Genomic DNA, 7,184 nt, shown 5'->3' with positions numbered 1-7,184 from the left:
AAGGGAAACAAGAATTTTTAACACATACAATGTAATACTAGAATCTTTTTTTTTCTGAAATTTACCTGTTTCTTGCGTCTTTGGAAATATTTTATACTGCTTTTCAAGTCCACTGATTACATAAACTTTAACTTTTGAAAATCTGAGGTTCCACTAAGTGAGTAAATCTTTTCAAGGTGGCAAACCCAGGGAGGGGCAGTGCAAACAGGCCAGAACACCCAAGAAAGTTGGCACAGAGGGACCTCCACTCCAAGGCCTTCCCATAGGATGTCTGTGCCAGGAGGGAGCCTGGGAGGGGCACAGGGAGTTCATACGACAGATTCCAGGTGGTCATTCTCTGCTCTCCTCTCGTGGAAAAGAGCCACAGACAAACTATAAATCTCACAATCAACTCAGCCAAAACCAAACTCCCACAGCTCCCCACCAAGCAGGACCTCCCCAAGTCTCCCCAGCTAAGTTTCTTGACTCAGGCCATAAACTCAGCACCGACTTCAAGTCCTCCCTCCCCAGCCCCACCCCTCACCACTTCCCATCTGTACACAGTCCTACTGTCTCGATCTCCAAACACACCCAGAATTCAACCTCCTCTCCCCACCCTGACCTACATCTCCAAGGCCTCTTGCCTGGCTTATTGCAACAACACCCTAAGTGGTCTCCTTGCCTCTGCCCCGGCCCCTCTGTGGTATGTTCTCAACAGAGCAGCCAGATCAAGTCTGCTAAACCTATGTCCAGCCATGTTACTCCTGCTCTCAAAACCTTCCAAAGGGTCACCATCTCATTCAGAATAAATCAATGCCCGAGTCCTCGTTATGACCAACAAGGGCCGACGATTGGGCCAAAATCACAACTCTGCTTTCAGCTCCTGCTGCCGTCACCGGCTGTGCCCTGGCCACACTGGCCTCCTTGCTGCTCCCAGAGCAGGCCACTTGCTCTTCCTCCTGCACTGCTTTTGGGCCTTGTTCAAAATCTACCTCTGCGGTGAGACCTTTCCTGGCCCTCCTGGCTACAGCTCCACCCCCCTCCAGCCTGGCACACATCACTCTCCCACATGAGCCACACCATTGGTGTCACATCTAGAACGTCACCCAGGGCATGCTTTTTGTGTTTTGCTCACTTCTCTGGCACCAGGGTCTAGGACAATGCATGAACCAAACCTTGCGCTCAATAAGAAATGTAGCTTAATGAATGGATAACTATAAAAACTACCAGGAACTGCCTAACCCTTGGGCAAGGGAGGCCGAATCTGTAAGAACACCAGGGGCCAGGAGAGGCTGATCCATTAATCAGCCCTAAAAGGACGCACAGCATCATGTTAGAAAGAAAACTCCCCACCCCATCCTACAAATACCGTACATGTTCTTATCAGCATCAACGGAGGCCTTCAAACGCAAACACCTTTTCTACTTTGAAGCAGCCTTCCGTGTCTCATTACCACTCATCGCATGTCTTTTCCTGACTTTACCATGATGACTTTCATATCTAAGGTAATATGACTGACATTAAACTGTGTTTTCTACCTTAACCAAGTCTCTCCTGGGAATGGTCGTAGGTATGTAAGCGGTAATAACCTGAGAACAGGTGGAGAAGTAAATAATTCTATTCCTCCCCCCACCATGTGCCCCCAGCAAACAGTGCAACACTGTCTGATTCTTTATCTTTTTTAAACAAACGTCACCAGAAATACATCTGCTGGACATGCTCCTTTGGATGTCAGCCACCTCACGTTTAAGTGGCCAGATGCCACAAACCATTGAAATATTGCCTACTAGTCTACTGTACCGTTCCCAAACTGAGATTTCAGTAAACTTACGTTGCAGCTGCCAGGAAAAGAAAAAGGAATTAAAAACAATGCCATCCTGCCGCCTGGTCAGCCTGCTTCGAGGTTCAGCCTGAGGCAGGCGGCACTCTGTGCTCAGGCCCTCCGGGTGAGGGTGAGTCAGCACCGGGCACTGTGTGGCCTTGGTCTGTGCCACCATCTCTGCTCTGGGTGCCTCGGGCCACTACGGCCTCCCCATGGCCACCAGCACCCACCTTATGGCCTCCACCACCCTCTCAGTCCCACCCCATGACCACTGTGCTCTCCATTGATTTGGGCTGAGGCCTACAATGTCGGGAAACAGGGTATTCTGGAAACGCTTTTCCTTAGGTCACTATCTTCTGGCATTTGCTGTGACTTTTCTGCTCTTTTGATGGCAGTGAGCCTGCCTTGATCTCTGTGATCAGGAAGGTGGCTGAGCAAAAGCCGCTTGTACCTCCGGGATGGACGCACCTCCCAGATGCTCTGTTGCTAGACGGGTCCTGGCAGTGCAGGGAAAGGTGGCTCTGCACTGGAGGTGAGTCCTGGAGAGGCATCTGACAGTGGACTCTGCATTTGACAGCATCCTGGGTGGTGGAGGGCGTGGCCCACTCCTCACCCGGGGGCTTACCCTGAGGACTCGGGGAAGGGGCTCCTCTCTTCACTTCTTCCTTGGGCTCCAACAGCATGGTGAGGAGTTTGCCTGTCCCCTGGCTTGGCTCCCTTCATGAGGGCTTCTGGAATTCAGCCAGTTCAGTGAGTCCTTTCCTGCGGACTCCGCACTGGAGGTCCCAAAACAGTGCACTGAACACATTTTACTTTGAAAATCTCCTGGCAGATCCTTTTGTTTTGCATTGCAGGTTCTTGTTGTATTTTGAAAGAGCTGAATGCCACTTGTCTGTAGAATTATTGAAGGTTTACAGTGGTTTGTTCTAAGTCGGAAGTTGTTACAATCTATCCAAAGAACTAGTAACGTGAGCTTGTTTCAGAGGTCAGCCACCCTGCTTTCTTGACAGTTCCTTCAGAGCCTGTGTCCCATAAGTTTTGTTACTGTTTTTGAGAATGAGGCAAAGCACTGCAGTGAAGGTTGCTCTTGGCATGTGTCATTGTTTAACGTGGTCTGGGGGCAAAGGAGGTGGTGGTCCTTTGGTAACTAGTCACAAAGCATTGAGAAAGGTTAGAAGGTCATGTTGCTTGGAACTCCCTGAGGACCTAGTATCCACCTGGTCTGGTCCACAGTGGACTCAGGGGGGCTAGATGACCTCAGGTGGAGCAGAAAGCCCTTGAGAGAGACCCCCCAAACCCCCAAGTGCAGAGTTTGGTCTAAATAGAGAATTTACCTTAATGAGGAGAAGAGATGATGAAGTGTCTTGGTCAGTACCTTGCAGGGGCTTGTTGCTTTGTACAGAGAACAGCTTTCCTCCTGGTAAGGGGAGGACAGGAGGAACACGCAACCACAACCCTTGGGGCTGACCTTCTCCTGGCTGCAGTCCTGCATACCTCAGCTACTTGAGCAGAGCTGGGGCCAGACGCCCCGCTGAGTGCCTGGGAGGCTCTGCTGTCCGACACCTGGCCTGGCTTTGAAATAGGGGGACCAACCCTCGCCGTTTTAGCACTGCGTCCCATGGACAGCAGGAGGGTTGGGTAGCCATGAGCTTCTAGGAACTATTTCTGAGGCTTCCTGAAGCCTTTCCTGTTGTCTTGATGCCATCCTGTGCTATCTGCCCGAGTGTCTGTGTCCCTACAGGGCACTTACCACAGCCTGGGAGGAGGTATTCACCTTTCTTCCTCCTCTGCCTTAGATGGTCAGTTTCTTAAGGTAGACAGTGGGTCTTTCATCTTTCTATTCCAGTAATAACTTGCAAGCAGAAGGTGCTTCTTAAATCTTTACTAAAGGTTTAAATGGGTAAAGTGGCTACAGGTGTCGGTGTTCCCAAAAACACTTGTTTTGTTTCTATACTTGATTATTTTAGGGGTAGACATTTAATCCTTTCTTTCTAGTTACTTTTTCATTTATCCTTGCAGGCTCCACATAAAGGGCTCAATGTCTGGTTCAGTGGTTAAAAGCTGTTCACAGGGATGACTGGACCCCACTAAGCATTCTTTCGTCTGTAGTGAACGTTTCACCAAAAAAAGCTCTTGGAAAGGCTGGATGGTCAGTATTACATGCTCAAGCCATGGCCGTGCCCTCCATCTTCCACCTGATTGAGAAGGGGGGGCTGAAGTCCGTGGCTGCCCCAGGAGAAAGGACACCAGGAAGGCCACCGGGGACCTAAGGAACATGCGAGTGAAGCAGATGGGAAAGGAGCTGCAGGTTCATCGTTGTCCTTGAGGGAAAACCTGAGGGCCTAGCAGGGCTCCCGCAAGTTGAAGCGAGCCACTGTGCAGGGTGAACCTGCACCCAGGGCTGCCCAGGAAGCCGCCAGTCAGGAGCAGGTGCAGAGTCTCTGGAAGGAACTCCAGGATACAGTGTGGCCTCCACAGCATCAGGCAGCCAGGGAGATGCAAACATGTCTGCTATGGATGCTGACAATGAGACCCCCCTCTTCCCTTCCAGGGTCTCTTAGGTAAGAGTGGCATTTCCGTGGGTGACTTTATCCCTCAGGATCTGGGGTGTGCAGATTTATTGGCTGGCAACTTTCTTACACTTTCTTCTCAGAGCACACTCGAGAAAGGTCATCTGTCCCCCACGAGGCTGTTGACCGAAAGAGGTTGAAGAGAGATGTGGAGCCCATCTGCAGAGGGACCAGCCTGTGCCTGACTAGGGCTTGGCCCAGAACCCCCAAGTTCATCATTCACAATGATGCCTCAGAAAGCCTCCCAGAGCCCCTCCACCCTCCAACAGATGTCACCTTAAAGCCAGACACAGAAGCTGTGCAGAGCAAGCACAGCAACACTGGCCCCACCTCTCTCAGAAAGGTCATCCTGTCAGCACTGGGGGCCCAAGATCTCCTCGACTGCTGCACTCCTACTGCTTCTGCTCCCGGGGGAACAGGAGCACGGGTGCCACCTGTGGGAGCAGGTGGAGAAGGACAGCGAGCTGAAGAGGGGCAGCTGCCGACAGCCAGGTGCACACGCTGCAGGAGGAGCTGGACGAGCTGAAGGGAGGGGGCTCCCTGCCTTAGCAGCCTGCTGCCCCCCGCCGAGGTCAGTGCCCGTGCTCGGGGCTCCCCCACTGCCTGCTCATCATGAGGGGTTTCCTGCTATGCAGCAGACTGCCACTGACCACTTCTGTGTGCAGCATGCCTGCTGCTGTCTTGGGAGAAGGCTCTGCTGGTAGCTGCCCCTTGCAGACAGGGAGCCCAGGCTGCAGAGCTCACCCCGCCAGTTCTAGGGTGCTCGAGAGGCAGCGGTAGTTGTCAAGGTTTAGCCGCTGGGAAAGGAGGCATTGCAGGTCTGCTGGGAAAGCCAGACCTACACAATGAACGGTGCCTGGATCCTTGTTTTTCCACTTGAACAGGAGAAAATCAGCTTCTGTTGCATCCCTCACACAAATGTAAATTCCAATGAGTTAGGATCTAAATGTGAAATAAAATCGACATAGTAACTATTAGAAAAGTTATAGGAGACTCTTAAAGTCATGGGGAGGTTCTTTCCATTCGTGTTTTAATGAATATCCATGAACTGAAGTCATTTTGAACATTTTAATAATTTCTTTAAAATTTTAAACATCTTTTTGAGTAGAGTACATTCTCTTTTGTAAATATTAAAGCACTACAGAAATATATAAGGTAAGAAGTGGTAAAAACTCCTATTTCTCACCTACCTCCCAACTTTTATTCCTTGTTGGTAGTAAAATTTGGTGTGTAATCTCCTCAACTCTTCCCTGTGCTTTACATGCATATTTCTCCACCTGTACGAATAGGTTGGATATATTTTTGGTGTGTTTATTGGCTATGTTTCTGATTTTCCCGCTCTCTTACAGTTTAGTAGTTGTAAACATTGGTTTCTCGATATTCCTTATGTATTGAGGGTACCATCTTTTGCCTGTTATACATCCATGGAAAACATTTCCCTACCACATAGTTCATTTAATCTGGATCAGTGCTCGTCTTCCCAGATGTCAGTAACACTTCAGGAGGGAAACGGCTCTATGTGACTGGCTGTTCAGGATCTCCGGGACCCCCAGGGCAACAACCATTAGGACAACACAAAACAAGAAACAAAACCCATCCTGCGTGTTTCCAGATGCATTCTGGTGGAAGGACAGCTCCAGTTGAGGACCGCTGATGTCTTGGTCAGAGTTATCCACTATGTTCTCCTATCACGTTAAAGCAGTTTCGGTAGTTTCTTGTACCTGATGGTACAGTTTGGTGCCTTTGTCTGTTCCTCTTGGTCAGACTGCGCAAGGTTTCTCACTGTTACAGGTCTTTCCAGAGAGCCAGCCCTTAACTCCATTGCTTAGGTCTGCATTGTTTTTCCCGCCTCGTGAATCCTCACTTCATTCTGCTGTTGTTGGTTTTATTGTGGTGTTATTCTGGCTCCTGGAGGGAAGTGCTCAGCTTCTTCGTGTAGAGTTGATATTCCCTGATACCTGCAGTGGAGGCTGTGTCTCTTCTGTCCCTTAGTCTCCACGCCATGGATTTGCCTCATGCTGCTCTCAGTGCTGCTCATTTCTAAAGAGTTTGTCCTGTCTGGATCCCCTCTGTAACCTGAGAGATTTAGAAGGGTGTGGACAGATTTTCAAGTGGATAGGTTGGGGGAGGGGAGCCAATATTTTGTGATTATTTTTTATTTTTATTGCTTTAAGGTCCCGTAATATGGTTACTTATAGATTTCTGCTTTTTGGACTCTTTAGAGATTTCACTGTGGCTTAGCACACAGTCCATTGTGGTGACTGTTTCATTGTGGTTTGAGAAGAATGTTTCCTCTCCACTAGTTTCTTATGTTGTTGTCCCTCAGGCTGAGGCTAGATCTAGCTTTTTTGTGTTTGTCAACAGATCTGTTTCCTAACTTATTGTATCACTTAAGGGGAAGAGGAAAGTGACTGAATTGACTTAGTATAAGGAAATAGGAGGCTATCAGATAATGGACTATCTCATACACAAGATTTTTTGCCCAAACCTCAAGGTAAACACTAAACAAATAATCAAAGCAAAACCACATATGATAAACAAAGAGAAAACTAGAAGAATCATAAGACAGAACAACCAAACTGAATTGGCAGTCCAAAACAAATGGGACAAGAAACAAAGGAAATGCAAAAGAACCAGAAAATAAGTGACAAAACAGCAACATTAAGCCCTCATATATCAATAATTACCCTAAATGTAAATGGATTGAACTCTCCAATCAAAAGATACAGAGTGGCAGGATGGATTAAAAAGCAAGACCCAACAATATGCTGCCTTCAGGAAACACATCTTAGCACTAAAGACAAGCACAGGGT

General features: G+C 48.6%; 1 pseudogene; it reads left to right on the top strand.

Annotated features, from left to right (window-relative positions):
• The first annotated feature begins 2,259 nt into the window (after nt 1–2,259).
• LOC147915751 (peroxynitrite isomerase THAP4 pseudogene) lies at nt 2,260–6,966 on the top strand (annotated as a pseudogene).
• Nucleotides 6,967–7,184: the final 218 nt, after the last annotated feature.

Source organism: Ceratotherium simum, chromosome 12, assembly GCF_057802395.1.
Source record: "Ceratotherium simum simum isolate JZ-2026a chromosome 12, ASM5780239v1, whole genome shotgun sequence".
Classification (NCBI taxonomy): Eukaryota; Metazoa; Chordata; class Mammalia; order Perissodactyla; family Rhinocerotidae; genus Ceratotherium; species Ceratotherium simum.
The sequence above is the reverse complement of the archived record's forward strand: the minus strand, read 5'-3'. Positions and strand labels throughout refer to the sequence as shown.